This window comes from Micromesistius poutassou, assembly GCF_964030765.1.
Source record: "Micromesistius poutassou genome assembly, chromosome: 13".
Lineage (NCBI taxonomy): Eukaryota > Metazoa > Chordata > Actinopteri > Gadiformes > Gadidae > Micromesistius > Micromesistius poutassou.
Window position 1 is genome coordinate 13,958,377 of NC_140283.1, and position 18,117 is coordinate 13,976,493.

Genomic DNA, 18,117 nt, shown 5'->3' on the forward strand with positions numbered 1-18,117 from the left:
ATATTTTCCCTACACTATGCAGAATTGCGTGTGCATTCTCAGCAGCTGCAGGAGGCTTTACAAAGGTGCACGACGACTTTTCCTGGCAGCAAAATCACTAATCAAGTCATCATAAGACAGCCTATGTGCCACTTAAGCGTTCTTGTCCCATTGTTGACCATAGATAGTCAGGAAGTAGAGACAAATATAACAAAAAATGCTTCTAAAATAAATTGCCTACCCTATTTTTAAAAGTGCAGGCAAACAAACTCATTTGTTACCAGAAACCTTGTTTTTATTCAAAGAAGTGCATCTCTGTGAAATGTCTCCGTCGCCTGGCACAGGTCAAACAGCCCAAAAACAGAATCATTTGTCAGCAAATATGTCAACATACCATGCATGATGTGTTCACAACATTGCTCTTCTGAGTGTGTGTCAACACACAAGTTAAGTGAATATCTGTTAGTCAATGTAAGAGCTAAATGCCTATAGAGTAAACTTTGAATTTAATTGAATCTTGTTCAAATCGTCTGCTTATGTTTAAGGCACCGACTCATACAGCAAGGCATTTATAAAAAAAAAACGTGAGAAGAACGTTGAAAGAGAGGAACAAACTGCAATATTTAGCTCTATTTATGGAAGTAATTCTTCATGCATTAGTCACACATTCTAGGCCATTTAACATTGATGAATTGCATATGGTTCACGAAAGTCTCTTTAGTGATGCGTGTGTGTGTATAACAGAGGGACCATTTATTTAAGCCAAAGCTATTTTAAGTGCATGTATCTGAACTTAAGTTTCAACCGCTAAGGTCAAAAGATAAATAAATGGAGGGGATCTCTAGGGGTTTATTCGTACGAGAGGTTGGTGGACTTTGTGAGCAGATATCTGCCTAACACATTGGCTTCATCCAAACATGGTAACCTAACACATTTCTGCATCAACATTGAACTAACTGCAAACATATTCAAGGTATCCAAACCAATTTGAAATGAGTAAAAATACAGATCTTGCCGAGCCGTTATCCCTCTTCCTTTACGAAGATAGCAGGTTGGGAACCAAACCCATGACCTTTTTCGGCAGGGAGACAAACTGCCTCATTTCCAAGAGGGTGTCAAAACAAATCATTCAGCGAAAATGTAAAACAAATGTTAAGGATGCAATTCAGTCTCGACAGAGAATGAACCTGCAACGTGGAGCCTTTACTTTTTCTAATATATAATACTTCTCAATACTAATGGCCTGATGAGCTAATGAGCAAACAGTTAGTTGAGTGTATTTATGTTATACTTTGTGGCTACACATTACTGGACTACTGCTCAATTGTCCGTAATACTTAATAGATCAAGCTGTGCATGAGCTCATTGGACTGGAATTCACACACTCACACACACACACACACACACACACACACACACACACACACACACACACACACACACACACACACACACACACACACACACACACACACACACACACACACACACACACCTTCCTATGCATGTCACTTAGGAAGTGGTGAACAGAAGATAACAAGACCATGCCAATGTGATACAGGGTTCACCTCATTGTGCTTGTGCGTGGACCGGGGAGAGCATATGTGGAGCTTGTGTACTATAGCACTTTGTATGTGAAAACGGTGTGTGTGTGTGAGTGAGAGAGAAAATGTGTGTGTGTGTGTGTGTGTGTGTGTGTGTGTGTGTGTGTGTGTGTGTGTGTGTGTGACATAAAACAAAGGACAAGCAACACAAGGGCTCATTAAACCAGGAAGCACTTCATTTGTGTTTCTTTGTGCAGCAAAACAGAGGGCAGAAATTCAGCCGCTTTATCTGGACCCTTCATGATCCGGTCCACCAGGCGTAGAAGCAGGCAAAGAAAGAGGGGCCATGTCCATGTTTCTGAAACCCATTGGACCCACAGGAGTCAATCCTAATATGGGCATTGTGTTGCCATCCTGTGTGGAGCCGGTATGAATTATAGTAATAACCTGCTTCCGCTGAATGACCCTTTTGTTACCTTTGATTAAATCTTGAAAAATATCCTTTGTTGTACGACAAAAACGCACAACTTTGTATTCTGATGTATCATTGTCTTCAAAAGGGAGCTGCTGCATTGGCTTCCCCTTTGGCTCCAGCCCCTAGTGGCCATTTAGGAGAACTGCTCCTGCAGGACTTTCCCTGCTGGCCTCCACAGCGCGCTGGTGCTGGTGGTGGTACTACGTAATGGAGGCAGGCCTGAAGATGCGTCTGTGGTGCAGTGTCACAGTGTGAGTGTCACGTAAGGCTTTCATTCATCTCCCAAGGAAAAATACTAACGTGTTTAGCCTTTAGTTTCCCCTGCTTTCCGCGACTTAAGGTCTGGACCGGCATCAGCAGCGAGCTCTGTGGCTGCCACAGGCTTAGCATCCCCTTCAATTCCCCCAAAGAGCACCATGTATTTAAAAGGGGATGTAGAAAAGAATTTGCTACGAGAATTAGCACAGTTGTTTGCTGCTGGTGGAGGTCTAGATCCCCGTTTCACTCATTTCAGCATGGGGATGTTTATCAGAGGGAAGGAATGTCTGAAATGTTTTTAATTTACCTGTAGGCATGACTCATCGTACCTCTTTAAGGACATTGGATCAAAGCGCCATTCTAATCTGCATCAAGTACGCTTATCTGGTTGCTCATGGTCTGTGACTCCATCAGTCTGTCTTTTGCTTATAGTGTGACTCTTTACAGTTCCATCCATGCACACATTATCTTGGTCTTCTCTTCTACTCATGCCTCTTCATCACATCTGTTCATCAACCAGCCCCGCCACCTCTACGCCCTAGTCCTTTACATGCTCAGTTTGTGGTGAGCGTTAGCAGGGCTATATAAAGCATGGCTCTGCCCCCCCTCCTCCTACTCCTTCCCACAGTGCTCTCTGCCAGAGCCAGCGCACACTTTCCTGGCCTGGGTTCAGGAAATTGCCGCTCCAGAGGCGTAGGATGGAAACTCGGAGACGGAACAGCGCCTTGGATACAACGAAACACACACAAACACACTGAGTCAGAGAGGGGGGGAGAGAGACAGGGAGAGACCTAGAACGAGACAGAGAGCGAGACCTAGACAGGGAGGGGGAGAGAGCGAGAGCGAGAGAGAGAGAGCGAGAGAGAGAGACCTGAGACAGAGAGGGAGACAGAGAGAAGCAGTGAAAGAGAAAGATGGAGAGAAGGCAAAGGGTTGAAATTGAAAAAGGGTTGCCAAACTTTATCAACCTCACCAGTTGACTGCATGACTGAAGGTACTAATCAAAATACACACACTTCGTGTGTGTCTCCTCCATGATGGACAGACACAGTGAGTCTTTCCTTGCGGGCTTGGTGCTGGTGACTCATTCTTCCCTTTCAAAACAGAGTTCCCTTTCTTTCTTACCCAGAATGCGCTGTGCCCAGAGCACCCGGCTCTCTCCCTCTCCCTTTTTCATGCTCTCTCTATTCATGCCTATGTCTCTCTCCCCTCTCTGTCTCTCTCCCTCAATTCTGGTGCGTTAATGTTCATTCATTTGAATGACTGTCGATGAGACCGCTGGAGGCAGCCATTTTTGATCTTGGGAGTTTTAGCAGATGCATGATCTTACAGTGGATGGTGACTACTCCACGATTCTCCCCCCCATCGGGTGAGATCCACAGGCACCCTTCACACAAAGACACAAATATGCATGGACAATCAAGAGCACACAGAGGTTAAACTCGTAATAAACCACAATGAGTACAGTTAGTGTGTACCTTCACTGTTACACACCTGTGAATTTTTTTTAACTTTCTTATTGTCTCTCCGTCATGTTGGAAAACTGTTGGCAGTGGGTTACTATGGGAGTAAACTGTGTTGCCAGGACATCTGCCAGTTGTCATGACAGCTGCCGTTTGCCATGACAGCTGCCGGTTGCCATGACTGCCGCGGTTATGGTGGTCACATAAGTAAGTGGTGACTGGTTCTCTTCCTCCACAATGGTTCTGGAAGATTATTTGGTGTGGGCTCCAGGATAAACACACAACACACAACCAGCCAACCGAAGAAGAGGAGCACACACACACACACACACACACACACACACACACACACACACACACACACACACACACACACACACACACACACACACACACACACACACACACACACACACACACACACACACACACACACACACACACACACAGTGAAAAGAAGTGTAAAGATTCCAGTCCTGCCACTGCCATAAAAGTTGTTAAATTGGTTGAGGGAGGTTTATGGATATTCAATAAAGACTACTTTGTCTGAGGGTATGAGCCTTGAAATAGACAGACTACAATAACGATGCAGTGGTTAGAGAGGCAACATGACCCCTTGGGGCTCCCATAAGAGCGCCACGTCTCAGTATGCAAGGCTGACCTACAGACATGCAGAGTAAATGCAAAACCAAAAGGCATTGAACTTGATGGTTGTTTTTATTAAAATCCTCCACGCGTTTTCAGAGAGCCTTATGCCTTAGTCATTTGGTATTCAAACTGTTCAAGATGTCATATGATCATTTTGAGCCAAAGTGGTTTACAGTCTCATGATTTTCTTGGGACGGAATATCTTTCAAGTTGATTGCAATCTGACACAGACAACAAAATTCATAAAAAACAACTTTTTCTTAATTATAGCCTTCATCACCAATAGATCTCACCCAGAGATACAAAAAGGTATATAGTACAGACTATATATATATCGTTTTCACATCATGGACATCATGTCTATGCTGTCAATCTGCCTTGATTGACAAAGTAAACGTACGTAAAGGGGTATTTTTATTGGGTGAGAGCGGTCGATTGTGTGACCAGAGCCCGCTTCGGTCGTACATCAAGCGGGGAGAGACAGGCAGGGCTTGGAGACAGAGCGCTGTCGACCACATGAGAGGGAATTCCACTGGAAATAGAAGTGTGTTTGTCGAGGGGCCTGACAGGGAAAACCCCATCATTCCATCACACACACACACAGGTCATGAAAGACGGCCATATCGCCCACCATCTGAGGACTCCCCTGCAAGCCACGTGGTTCGGTCCTCCCGGGCCGACAACACATATCATGGAATCCACCATGTGTATTTTAACGCGGCGGAGGGCAGTGGGGGTGAGAGGAAACAGGGATTTCCTCAGTTCGTCAGAGGAATGTGGCCTGGCTAATGAGTCGTCACAGAGTATAGTACACACGGGTAAATCTTTCCGTGGCCCTCAGCTCACACAGCATCCTCCCACTGCCTCTCATTGTACCACAAGGCGCTTGGGGTAGGAACAGGACAGGAAATGACAGATCCATTCCGACGGTCTCATGTTTTTGGAGCCCTGGTGTTACAGTGAGAACAGCCCCCGGGGGAGCCCTCGCCACTTACCTACGCAGCCCCAGCCCCGGGAGGCTTCCGTGTATTGTCAGCGCCGCCGCGCAACCTTGAGCGAGCCACACGCCCCTATGGTGTGTCAGCCAATAGGGGGTGAGCATGTGTAGTCAATTGGATCCCAGGGAGAGATTTAACCACAGCCACGGCAAAGTTTCCATCTTGATGGTGCACGTGTGTGTGTGTGTGTGTGTGTGTGTGTAGGCACGCACGCCATGGACCGCAGAAGGCAAGAGCAGTCTTAAAGTCATTCAACCGCCACTCTACTGATCTGCTCACTAGGGGTTGGATGAAGTCCACATCATGCCCACATAGTATGTGGGTTGGATAAATTATTCTCTCTCACATACACTCGAGTGAAATCCTCTTGCGTGTCTTTGGCTAGAGAAGCACCAGTGGAGGGAAACCACGTCCAACACATGAAGATAAAGCCTCATTTTTACTCCTGCGTAAAGTGCTGTACGTCGGTTACGGAGAGCCCTCTACGTCGCCGGAGAGCCTGTCGGAGAGCCTCTCCGTCGTCACCGGCTGCATGAAATATTTTTTAAGTGTCCGTCACTCCGTCAAGCGACAACGGAGACGGCAAGGGCTGCGATTGGTCCTCTAAAAACATCATTTCCGGAATTACTTTTCCGGTTTGACTACTATCACAACGTAAACACTGGCAGCACCTGCAGCGCTTGCATTGCGTATCCGGCACCACGACGGAGAACTATGAGGGCTTGAGAGGTCTCCGTGGTCACGCAGTTGGATAGCGCATTACACAGTTGTAGAAGTGTAAGCAGCGCTTAAGGCGTACACTAGGACTGATGTGGAAGACATAACACCATTTCCTTAGCGCTCAGGTCCTTTTGACTTGAGCGAAAGACCAATGAAGTCCACGGCATGTCACCACATCAATCACAGTCAGTTTTAGTGAAGGCGGCAGATATTAAAGAACTAGTCGTCACAGGACAACCATGAATGAACACACTGCGGCTTGCCTCAGAGGCTCATGTTGACGGACAAGACAAGACTCATTGTTCCCGAGTGTTCGAGGCTCAGTGGCGCAACACCGCGTGGGCCGACACTGGCTCACCACTTTGGGGTTCGGCTCTTGACGAACAATCCGTCATCTTTAGAAAGGATATCTGCACCGATCTCCATTGACTTATTCAGCACATGGCTTTGGCAAACTTAAAAAGGAACACACACACACACACACAGGAACGTGTGCACACACACACGCATGGATAAAGAGGCGGATGCCTGACACGGCATCCTGGGATGGGAGTGGAGCCACTAACGATGAGGACAATTTCTTAACCGCTGCCGGTAGTTGAGCTACGGCCCAGGGCCTAGGCCTTCCCGCATGGGCTTTCCATTAATTCCATACTGGATTTATCTGGTACTGCCTGTCATTAAAGTGTGGCATAACTATCCCTAGTTGACCTGCAACTCCACAAGAGACTCCTCCTCCTCCTCCTCCTCAGCTAAACATGAGCTTCTGGAGCCAATTAAGTGGTTTCCCGAGATGGTACGTCTCCAGTCCTAACTGTGCTCCGAGAGCTTAAGGCAGTGTTTCCCAACTTATGGATAGGGGTCTCACTTGGGGTTTCCTGACGCTAACCTAGAAGTTATAGATATTTGATGAAACATTCTTCAGAAATGTTTCTTTTTAGTTTGAAGGTCTCATAAAAGGTCATGAGACTGCAAAATGATTCATAGCCTCATTCATGAACATACTAATATGGAACGATGTGCATAAATTGACTGAGATAATAGCCCTTTTTCCATCAACGTATTCATGTTCACATTTTGAAAACGATGATGGACACGGCAAATTGGAAAAAACCAACCTCAATTTTGCAAGGATGGACTTTAATGATTATATAGACCCTTGATTTTGCCTTTTTCTAAAAATAGTAATTTCACTAAATGGGAGACCGAAACATCTTTGCTAATTAAGTTCTGACGTAGCGAACATCTAACTCACATGACTGATTAGCCGTTTCCACTGTTGGCATCTTCCAGGACATTCCGGCCCTCACAGACAGTGGTCCACGATTGGCAAAGGGTCCTTTTCAATTTGGGTAGGAGGACACAATATCACATGGAGCAAAGGATTGTGGGAAGACTCACGAGCAGACGGGGCCTTGAGGCATGTTGAAGGGGCGGGGAAGAAGTTGAACTTCAGTCAACTTTATGCAAATAAGCGGGTAGTCTGGTGAGTGTTTCAACCATGCGATTGGACCATCGACATTCAGTGAGCCCTGCCGGACATTACAGGCTCGAGTTGAATTTCATTTCCTTGTTTTTTATAAAAGTCGTAAACTTCCACAAGCAGCAATTAGAGAGGGTGCGGGGCGATGCCACCAGTGTCACAAGAAATGCCATCTGGTCGGGCCGGTTGGGGCATTGGTTGTGCACGTCCTCAGAAATGAGAGCGACGCGTCTGCAACACACACATGTATGGTAGGGGCAGTATCGGGAGGTGACAGGCTCCATGGAAGGCCATTAGAGCAAGTATTGCCTTAAATGTTGTGTAACACGTAATATTTGTACGTGTAAACGCAACAACCAAGGTGACAAGACCAAGGTCTTGTTTCCGGGGAGCAGCCTATACTTCTGTTTATTATATCCATGCCTAAAGTAGCTGATACCCAACCTTTAACGCAACTACCATTTGATGGAAACATGCATAATTCTAAATATTTTCAAATATTTACAAATTTTTTGCGACCATCATAAATAACACACCCATTTTTTGCCACTTAAATTTCACTTGAAAATCACATGGAAACAAGTCTTATGATAGTAGTTGCAGTTGTGGACCAGTTTAATTCGACTTATGAGGAAGCAGATGCACAAAACATGATCATTCATTGTACTGCGATACAATGAATGCATCTGTGAAAGTTACTGATGAATTTCAAACAATTGCATTCCACAGAGATTAGTATATAATTCTCTCAAGAGAGTCTGCAAGTTGTGGACCATGCAGTTTCATTATGTTATGGTTGAAGCTATAAATAAGTTGTAAGTTATGTTGTAAGGTATGTGATATTCACAACAATATATTCTGATGAATGCCCCTTGCTCCAGCCAAGGATGTTTCCTTAAGTTTCACACACACACACACACACACACACACACAAGAAATGTCAACATGGATAGTGACAGAGAGCGAGAGACAGAGGCATTCCTAGTCAGACTGTTTTCTGTAGAGCTGTAGGCCAGCAGGCAGACCCCAGAGCTGTAAATCCTTCAGACTGTCCCTACAACATTGTGTGAGATTCTTATTTATAACGCTACTCATTACACACTCTGCCCTAACTACACAGAAGACCAGAAACACACAAAAACAGAGGGAGATGGTACCTCTCCTATAGACATGTAGATCACCAAACACACATTTTCTGCTCCCATTTTCTCAAGCTCATCGTCTGTTCAATTTCAACATCGGCTTCTGGTCATCTCCACTTCTTGGCTCACTGCCCTCCTGCTAACAAAGATAAGTTAGAACATTCCATTCCTGACCATCCCCGAATCGCTACATGGAACAAACCAAATGGAGGTGTGTGTGTGTGTGTGTGTGTGTGTGTGTGTGTGTGTGTGTGTGTGTGTGTGTGTGTGTGTGTGTGTGTGTGTGTGTGTGTGTGTGTCCATCTCACGGTACATTATCCTTGACTAACCTAGTCCCTACATTTATGTAGACAGCCATTGTAAAAACACAAGCTAATAAATCAACCCACCGTTTAGCTTCTATAAGTAGGCCTTTTGTGTGAAGCATTGAGGAAGCTTTCCATAGTACGTTCATTGGCCAAACTGGGCTTTTGCACATGGTATAACGAGTATAGGAAACGAAACAAAATTCAATACAGACTTATCTCATGCTCATAATTAGAATCTTTCAATGACTTTGAGTCTAAATGGTTTATTTTCACATTGCTATAAATGAATCAAATGCTTTTATTTGAATCTCCCATTGGGGATTTAACTGCCTAGCAGCCACACAAAGCTGGACTTCGTCAAAACCATCATCTGGATATCTGGACTTCCACAGAGTCTAAATGTGGCCATAAATGAGCCAATGATGATAATGTGGAAAGTGTAGAGGCTTGGGCTCAATGGGCCCCTGTTCCCTGGTGGAGCCCAGAGGGACGGCCTCCTGGGCCATCAAGTCACCACTATGTTAAGCATTCAACAGCATTTTTCACCTGACGTTGTCGTTTAAATATTCTACAAAGATAGACATTTTAAAAAGTTTGCTATCCTTGCACTGTTAGGGAAAGTGCTGTAGATGGAATGGTATTCGGATAGATTGAATGTTTTTCATTGTGTCCAAAGCTCAAAAGAGTTTCTGTTTCATGAAACCAACCTAGACCGTATTCCTCCACAGACATGTGATAACTAGATGAATGGCAGTGGAACAGCTTGAGGGGAAGTTATGCAGGAGACACGGAGAAGCAGGAAGCCGAGACAAGCCGTGTTCTGCCCACCAAGGCCTACCATGTCCAGACTGCAGACACGAAGAAGTCACACCGCAAAATACCCATCATTTCATTTGGCTTCAAGGAAACCAAAAACATTTGGATAAAAGATTGTTTCGATAAACCTCTGATATATGCCAATACTTGCTCCAATGTCATGGATTACACACTTGCAGAAAAATGACGTCATCCATTTCTGTGAAAGATGCGGAGACGTCTTCTCTTTTGCTCTACTGCAAGCACGTGATAACGTCGACTCTGAGATCACGAAGTGATGCCTCAGAAAATCTGGAATTGCGTCTTCCAAGTGGCTCGTCCACCACAGAGATAAAAAAGCATGCTTTAGAAGTGGCTGTGCGGCTGCCCACAGTGCCAACAGACAGCTGCCCTCACAACAGAGCCCACAGGCTGGCTGACTGACTGCTGTGGAGATGCTTTCACTTCTGGAATATGACAGGTATGTGAAGAGAGAGAGAGACCTCAGTGTCCGGGAGCTTCAGCATTTGACAGGTGAAGCAGAGCAGGTTTGCAATCTGGGACACCGAGAGGTGAGCCGAGGCGCTCCAGAGCCAGGGACCTGTCTCACTGGAGTCCGCCAGCAGACCCGACCCGGGGGAGTCCGTGTGAAAAGGATTCTTTGGTAAGAAGTTCAGTGGTTGGTTGGTTGGTTGGTTTTTGAGGTGGGGGGGGGGGGGGGGGGGGGTGAAGGGGGGGAAGGAGGGAGCAGGAGGGGGCTGCCATTTAGTTACACCTGCTAGTTTACTTAGCCCCACTACTCAATGGCTGAGAAATGTAGGGAGGGAGGGCGGAGACCCTCTTCCACTCTCGTTATAGCTCATATTACCTACAGCACCTTTAAGTCATAGTATGCCTTTTCTCATTACATCTTTAGATTACGTTTAGCTCATATTAATTTGCTGTGCTCTGGACTAGCCTATATTTTGCTTTACAAATATTTTGCCTACAAATTCGACTATCATCCATCTTGCATTAAACAAAATGATATAGCATATCTGTAGAGAGAGTAATAAAATATCTGCTCTTAGCTATTTTAGTTTGATTCGTTTATTTTTGTTTTTTTTAATTGATAATGAAATATTTGCTCTGGGAGTGACTTTAAATGTAAAAGGGAAGTTAACCTGTGACTTTTATTGGAATTTAAACATGGTCATAGTCACCTTGTAAACACCAAGAGGGGCGACACGAACACAGTCCCCCTCTAGGTTCTCCTAAGACCTAACCTCCACATGAGCCACTTAACCTGCAATCACTTAACCCCTACCTGTGGGTGCTTCCACTGACCTTTAGGATAAGTTACAGTCCAAACAGGGGATTCACAGTTCAGGCCCTTCCACTGCACACCACTCTGGAGCGCACACACACACACACACACACACACACACACACACACACACACACACACACACACACACACACACACACACACACACACACACACACACACACACACACACACACACACACCCTTAGTCATACAGACCAATAGTCTAGAGAATGTAATGAGTTGACGTAAGTCCTGTGTGCTAGCTTGTCCTTTTGAAACAGAGAAACCATCAGAGGAATGTGTGTTGATGTTTTTCTTTGAGTCAACAATCGGCCTCGGTTTGCAATAATGAGATGTGTGTGTGTGCGTGTGTTTGTCAGTGCCAGGCTCAAGGCCATAAGGATTTTGAACCCACAACCTAAAATTGTATTATGAACCTCAGCGTTTAGGGGTTCAGTGCCATCTCTTGTTAAACCCTGGATCTCATTACCGTGTGCGAATACCTCCATGGTGTTCAAATCCTATCATCAAAAAAATGAAACCTGCTTACAATTCATGGCTTGTATGGAATTCTATTCATTTAAAAAAACTGATAATGATGACATGCATTGTGAAGCTTCTGGGAGGTCAAAGAGTGACAAGCCTAGTTTTACAAAGTAGATGGAAAGACTTCAGAAAACAACTCTCCATGGAAAAACATTCTTTCAGCAAGTACGGACCGGTGTCTCATTTGCAAGCAAAGACGAAGAAAAAAAAGAAAAAGCAAACTCTGAAATGCAGACTGAGTCAACCAAAGTATCCAGGATGTCTATTGATGTCTGAGTGTTTAAAGTGTTCAAACAAGTCTATCATAGTGATGAGTTGATACGGCAAAATGCAACCAGTGATCGCTCTCAAACGTTGGATGATAAATACAGTAGAACTGTAATGCACTCCCCTGTGAAATGAGTCCTGCCAGTATCCATCAAATAATCTTGTTTATAAGGAGTTTCCTTTCCAGTTAAGACACAGCTCGACCTTTTTGCTGCTTATCAGTAAGGACATTGTTCTTGTACTTGTTAGGGAGGCCATGATGGATGAGAGTACAGCTTGATGGGTTCTTTGGCTGCAGTACATGTGCGTGTATAGGAATCTTTACCAGAAGACAACCCCAATGAAACAAACATGGAAAGATCCAGTTAGGAGGCGAGGACTGTGGATTTTGGCACGAGTCGGTAGGTAGAGACATTTAGGTGTGCCTCAGGGTCAAAGGTCAAAGGTCGAGTTCAGTGGAGAACAACCTCATAAATAAGTCACAACTGTAAACGGTTAACGGCAGTCAGAGTCAGATGGGTAACACATGTAGTGTGTTACCCAGTTTGACTTGTAACCAGATTGACTTGTAACCGGAAGGTTGCTAGTTCGATCCCAAGCTCCTCCTAGTGTCGATGTGTCCCTGAGCAAGACACTTAACCCTAACTGCTCCTGACGAGCTGGCTGTCGCCTTGCATGGTTGACTCCGCCGTCAGTGTGTATTAACCGTTGTAAGTCGCTTTGGATAAAAGCGTCTGCTAAATGCCCTAAATGTAAACATATCGGTACGATTTGAGGTGCCATGTTGAAACAAAGAACGTCCTCTAGCGAGATACATAATGATACATATGATGGAGATATTGGGATTGTCTAATAAGATCAGAGGGAATCGTAGTACCAGGTTGAGATACACACAGAAGAGAGATTTTTTTTTTATGTCTCACTCTCCAATAAGATTGACATACTGTTCATTTTCCTGCCAATGTGAATGTTTATCTGCACTTGGATGGAGCTTTTTGATTAGTCTCTCTCTCTCTGTCTGTCCAGTAGTGAGTACAAAAACAGAACCAGTCTCTTTATGACCATACATGGCAGCCTGGTGCACTGGTCTCAGGGGCTCCTAAACACTGGATCCCGGGTTGTGCCAAAAACTCCCGGGATGGGAGGGGCTGCTCAGTCCATGTCTCGACAAGAGAGATGAACCGTTAATATTGATGCGAGATAGAGTTTGGAGTCTTCCATGGTTACCCTGTGCAACAGCGTCAGGCATAGGCAAAGCTTGAACCATTTAATCTAAGGAAGGAGCTTCACACAGAAAGTTGTGGTTGTCCAGTTCATCAGCCGAAGTAATCAGCGCTGCCTAGCTAGCCGAATAAGTTACATACATATTGTTTCACATGCAATCATGTTGTGTTCCTTCATTCTTGTTGTTCATACCTTTTCCCGTGCAGACACAAAAGTAAATAGAATCAGCCTGCCACCCAAGCAGTTATATACAATCCTGCTTGCAGATATACAAACTCTCTCTCCTTTTCTTCATGGTTTTCAAACAGCCACCTGTTCAGCAGATGTGTCTTCCAATTCTTCATGACACGGACTCACTGTTTTTTCGGAAAGGTCGAAGATAGCAACTTCACGTAAATTTTACACGGTAATGAGATCCAGGATTCAACAAGAGATGGCGCTGAACCCAAGGTTCATAATACAATTTGAAACCTTTGAAACCCTAATGGACACACACACACACACACACACACACACACACACACACACACACACACACACACACACACACACACACACACACACACACACACACACACACACACACACACACACACACACACACACACACACACACACACACAACGGTACCTTGCAAACAGGTAATCAGTCATATTTAGATCTAGGAATCATCTCAACCCTTCCAAGTGGCTGTGGGCATCACTCAGGGGCCTCCTCTTTGACCTGAGAGGGAGCTTTGTGGGAACAGAGGCGAGGACTGTTCCAGCGCCAGGCTTCCAGCCCTGGAAAAAAAAGCCCTATCCCACAATGGCAGGAAAGGGAAACGTGTGATGGAAGTCTGGCCGCTGTTCTAGCGTGGGCCTGGGAGGAAGTGGTCATCATCAGCACATTATAAACATTCCAAAAAGTTATGAACAGGAGATCTACCATACATATGCCTTGTGTCAGCATGAGACGGACCTGTACTTGGGTGTTCATTGGGATTCCGATGATTCTGCATTTGTTTTTTGTTGTCTGTTAAGAGGTCTTCATTTGCAAACATAAATGGAACATCTGAATCACAATATAATTTATGTCCTTTCCACCATTTACATTCAATTTTGATTGTCCCCATCATTTTCTTTCCAATATCCAAGTCATTCCAAGATTCAACCCCTGCTCCTTGCATCAGCATCGCATTCGCCGTTCACTGGTGCAATTCCGGGGATATGCCTCTTGGAAATGAGCAGGACAGAGAGGAGATGACTTAAGTCCAATTGATTATCAATTTTATACGCCCTCACGCAGTTCAAGATTTGTACTAGCAGTCGTATCGAGGAGCCAAGGGATCAAGATGCAGACACAGACAGCCACACCTGGCAGAACTCAACATCTGGCTGAACTGTTACATGAACAACTCTCACTGAACTCTGATTCCACATCGGAGACATTCCAGCATGGTCCTTTATCATAGCATCGTACCTTTAGCCTCATTGAACTGAACATACCGTAGAAGAGCAGAGGATAATCCCAACACATTACCACAAAGCACACTATTCCAAACAGTGAAACACTTTATAGGCAGTTTACCACTGCCTAGCTCATCCCTCTCTTTCCCCCTCCTGTATGGACTTCAGACACATGGCATTTGTTTCGAGGATGATGATAGCATGCTGCTGCTGTTGTTGTTTCTCCACATTCCTAAAACGGACAGGTGTTTAAAGATTCCAACATTCCTGCAGATTTAAACTTGAAATTTCTATCTGTTCCATACCAACGACCCCAAAGTTGAAATAGTATATTATATCCAAGTTATTTATGAAGCATGTTAGCTTGTGATATCAACATTCTTTACCAAATGTGATAACAACTAGACTTTACTATTAACAGCAATGAGGGAACATAAATGAGAAAAAAATAACTCCTGCCCAAAATGAACTGTTCCTGGGTTTTTCTTTGGACCCAGTCAAACAGGTGCTGTGCAGCCTTGTATCAAAGGCGGGCTAGGACCGCACTGAGCATGCATCAGATGTACTGGCTACTCATCAGAAGGGCTTTTTTTGCAATTCTTGATCTAGATGGTTTGAATAACATTTATTCCCCCACTTTTAATATAAATTAACACTATGAGTACTAGCTCATAAGGTTCCAAAATAAGGTTAGCTGAGCTTAGCTCAAACTGGGCACAGATTGTCTGAAAATGTAGGAACTTTTAAAACCATCAAAATAATCTGTTTTATGGATTATGGATGATCTAAGGAGCTTTGGCTCCTTAACAGTGTGTTGGGTTGTTTACTCTTTCAAAATCAACAGTCAAATATCACCAAAAAGGGAATTTTGTCTGGTAGTGAATAGTTCGCCTGGGGGATAAGGTTAGATAGGTTCTAACAAAGCCACATTGAATTCCCCAATTTCTTGTAATGTCTGATGCCAACGTGATATCCCCTCCCTTGGTTGTGATCATGACTCACTGCAGAGTAACAGAGGAATACAGTCAGCACAGTACTACATTAATAATCTAGATGTAGTTATGATTGGAGTTTCAAGCAGTTTTCAATGATGGGATACTGAGATAAAGTTAGGGTTGCCAACTCCCAGAGTTTCAAATAAGGGTTACCTCTTGGCCGTGTGCCAAACCAGGCGCGATTCTAGGTTTCATCCGGGGCTCAGTAGGGGGTATCGAGCGAGGGGGGGGGGGGGGTTATGCTATGACATCTGGGGTATCAACATCATTCTGTGACCAAGTGTACTCTGAGGACAGCAATACGGAAGAAAATGTATTCAACTCCCGAACTGTTCCAACTGTACCAACCATTTTATGGCTCAGGAGACACAGACACACACGAGTGCTTGGTGGAAGGCAAGACTTGAGTTGCTATGGAAATGGAAAAACAATACAAATTCCTTTGTATGAATCACATCACAATACAAAGCCCAACAGTCAGAGATGTGTCAGGACCCACACATCTCGTTCAAAGCAGATTTATGCGATTCATGTTTAGATCTATCAGCATCGTTTTGGCAGTATTGAATGTAAGCTACAACTACCATCAGTACTGCTGGAGAGAACACAAAACAAGAAGGGGAATCCATATTTACAATGAATACGCCATAATACAAAACAGAGATAGAGGGATTGAGACAGGTGGACCGGCAGTGGGGCATTTCGTGCCAGTGAGGGAAAAGTATGCCATGACAGGGTATGCAGGGTCCTAGAGGTTAGTCATTTTCCAACGAGCATGAAGACGTGTAGCAGAGTGCTGGGGTTGTGACAGGTCCAGCAGCAATGTTCTGCACAACAGGGGGGGAAACAGGAGCAAAGATTTAGGCTGGTTGCCACTCAGGACAATAGTCTCGCTGAGGCAGTGCTTCCTTGAATTGTGCGTGTGTGCTTCCACACAGGACAAGTGAAGAAACGGCTGGGCCGCCCGTGGAAAGCTTTTTCCATGCCGGGCCGTCCTGCTTCACTTCTCCTTGAGGCAGGGCACTCCCTGAGGTGTACGAGTGCTCAAGCTTCTTTCTAAATCAGCCGTGCAAAGCTTCCACCCCTCTGCATGTCCCTGCCCTGCCAATAACCCACTCCCCAATTTGCCCGACTTCACAGTGGTGATCCGGGAGCATGGTTGTGTATGGATACAAGAGTGACCACTTCAATGTCAAACAAATTGATATAGCCAACTTTGACAGAACATCAATGGCCAACCTTATACAAGTTGTTAACATTTTGCTGCATGGCATTCTTCCACAATATCCGCTTAGTTAATGTGTATATAGGGTAAGATGTAAGCTCTGTTTGATTTGATTAGCTAGGAATGGCATAGCCTTCCATCAGCTCAGTAAAATGCCATGAGATCCATTTTGTGGTGAGGTTTTTTTTCTGGTGCATCATGTTTGACACACATGCGCTGCAAAACAGGTTTAGTATAACCATAGAAAGAAGCATAGAGGCCGGTGAAAATTGTATGACGTTTAGTTTTTTCAATATCTCTGCAGCATATTTTTCCTGTCTATTTACACAACAAGATCCGTAGCTACGACGCGCATCATAGAATCAGGCAACAAACGTCCAATTATAGCATGCCAACATTCTACCAAGACTAAACCAACTGGTTAAACATGAAACCAAACCTTTACACATCCACAGTCATATCTTCCTACTACAAGAAGGGATGGTCCAGTGGGGTAAATAATCCATTGATCGACAACAGAAAACATCCTTTAGTTTGTGGAAGTCTTCACTTGTTTGGGTGTGCCAGGCGAGACATTTGGACACATTTCTGTTGAGTGCGCTTTTGGCACATTTCAACCTGAAGACTCATGGAACTTCCAAGTGTACCTTGTGGATTCCGGAGGGCAGTAATGGCAGCATCTGCAGAAAGTGCTGTGCGGTTCTCCAGAGTGAATTGTGTAGTAGATCCCACTTTCTTGTGTGTTTTGATTAGACTACTTACCTCCACTTACCTATTGGTTGGGTCAACATTCCAAATGACAAAGAATGGTTAAGTGTACATGCTTCACAACAATAAGCTGGTGTTCGAACAGCATGGCATACTAGAAATCCAAGTGGCCTTTGAGCAGAAGGACTTCATGGTTGAATATCTTCAAGCAGCTTGTAGGAATGCAAGACATCAAAGTGCTGGTGGAACCGCAGGTCAGTTATACTCAGTTACCACAGTTGTAGCCGGTTTCACAAAGTTCTTTGCCCATTGGTGCAAGTGTTTCCGATTTGGATGCCAGTTACTAGGGCACACATTTTTCAGTGACGTCTTTGACAATATGAGATTCAGCTGTCAGTTAGCTTGTCTACCCCAGTCAATGCAAAAGCATGTACACAACCCTGCACAATCTACATTCAGAAAAGTCTTCTTGCCTAGTGCTGCGTTAAAACTAATGTAAAGTTTGATGTGAAATAACAGGGATATGATAGCATGCATCTGTACGCGAAGAAATAAGGGGATAATGTGATGTAATCTACTTAG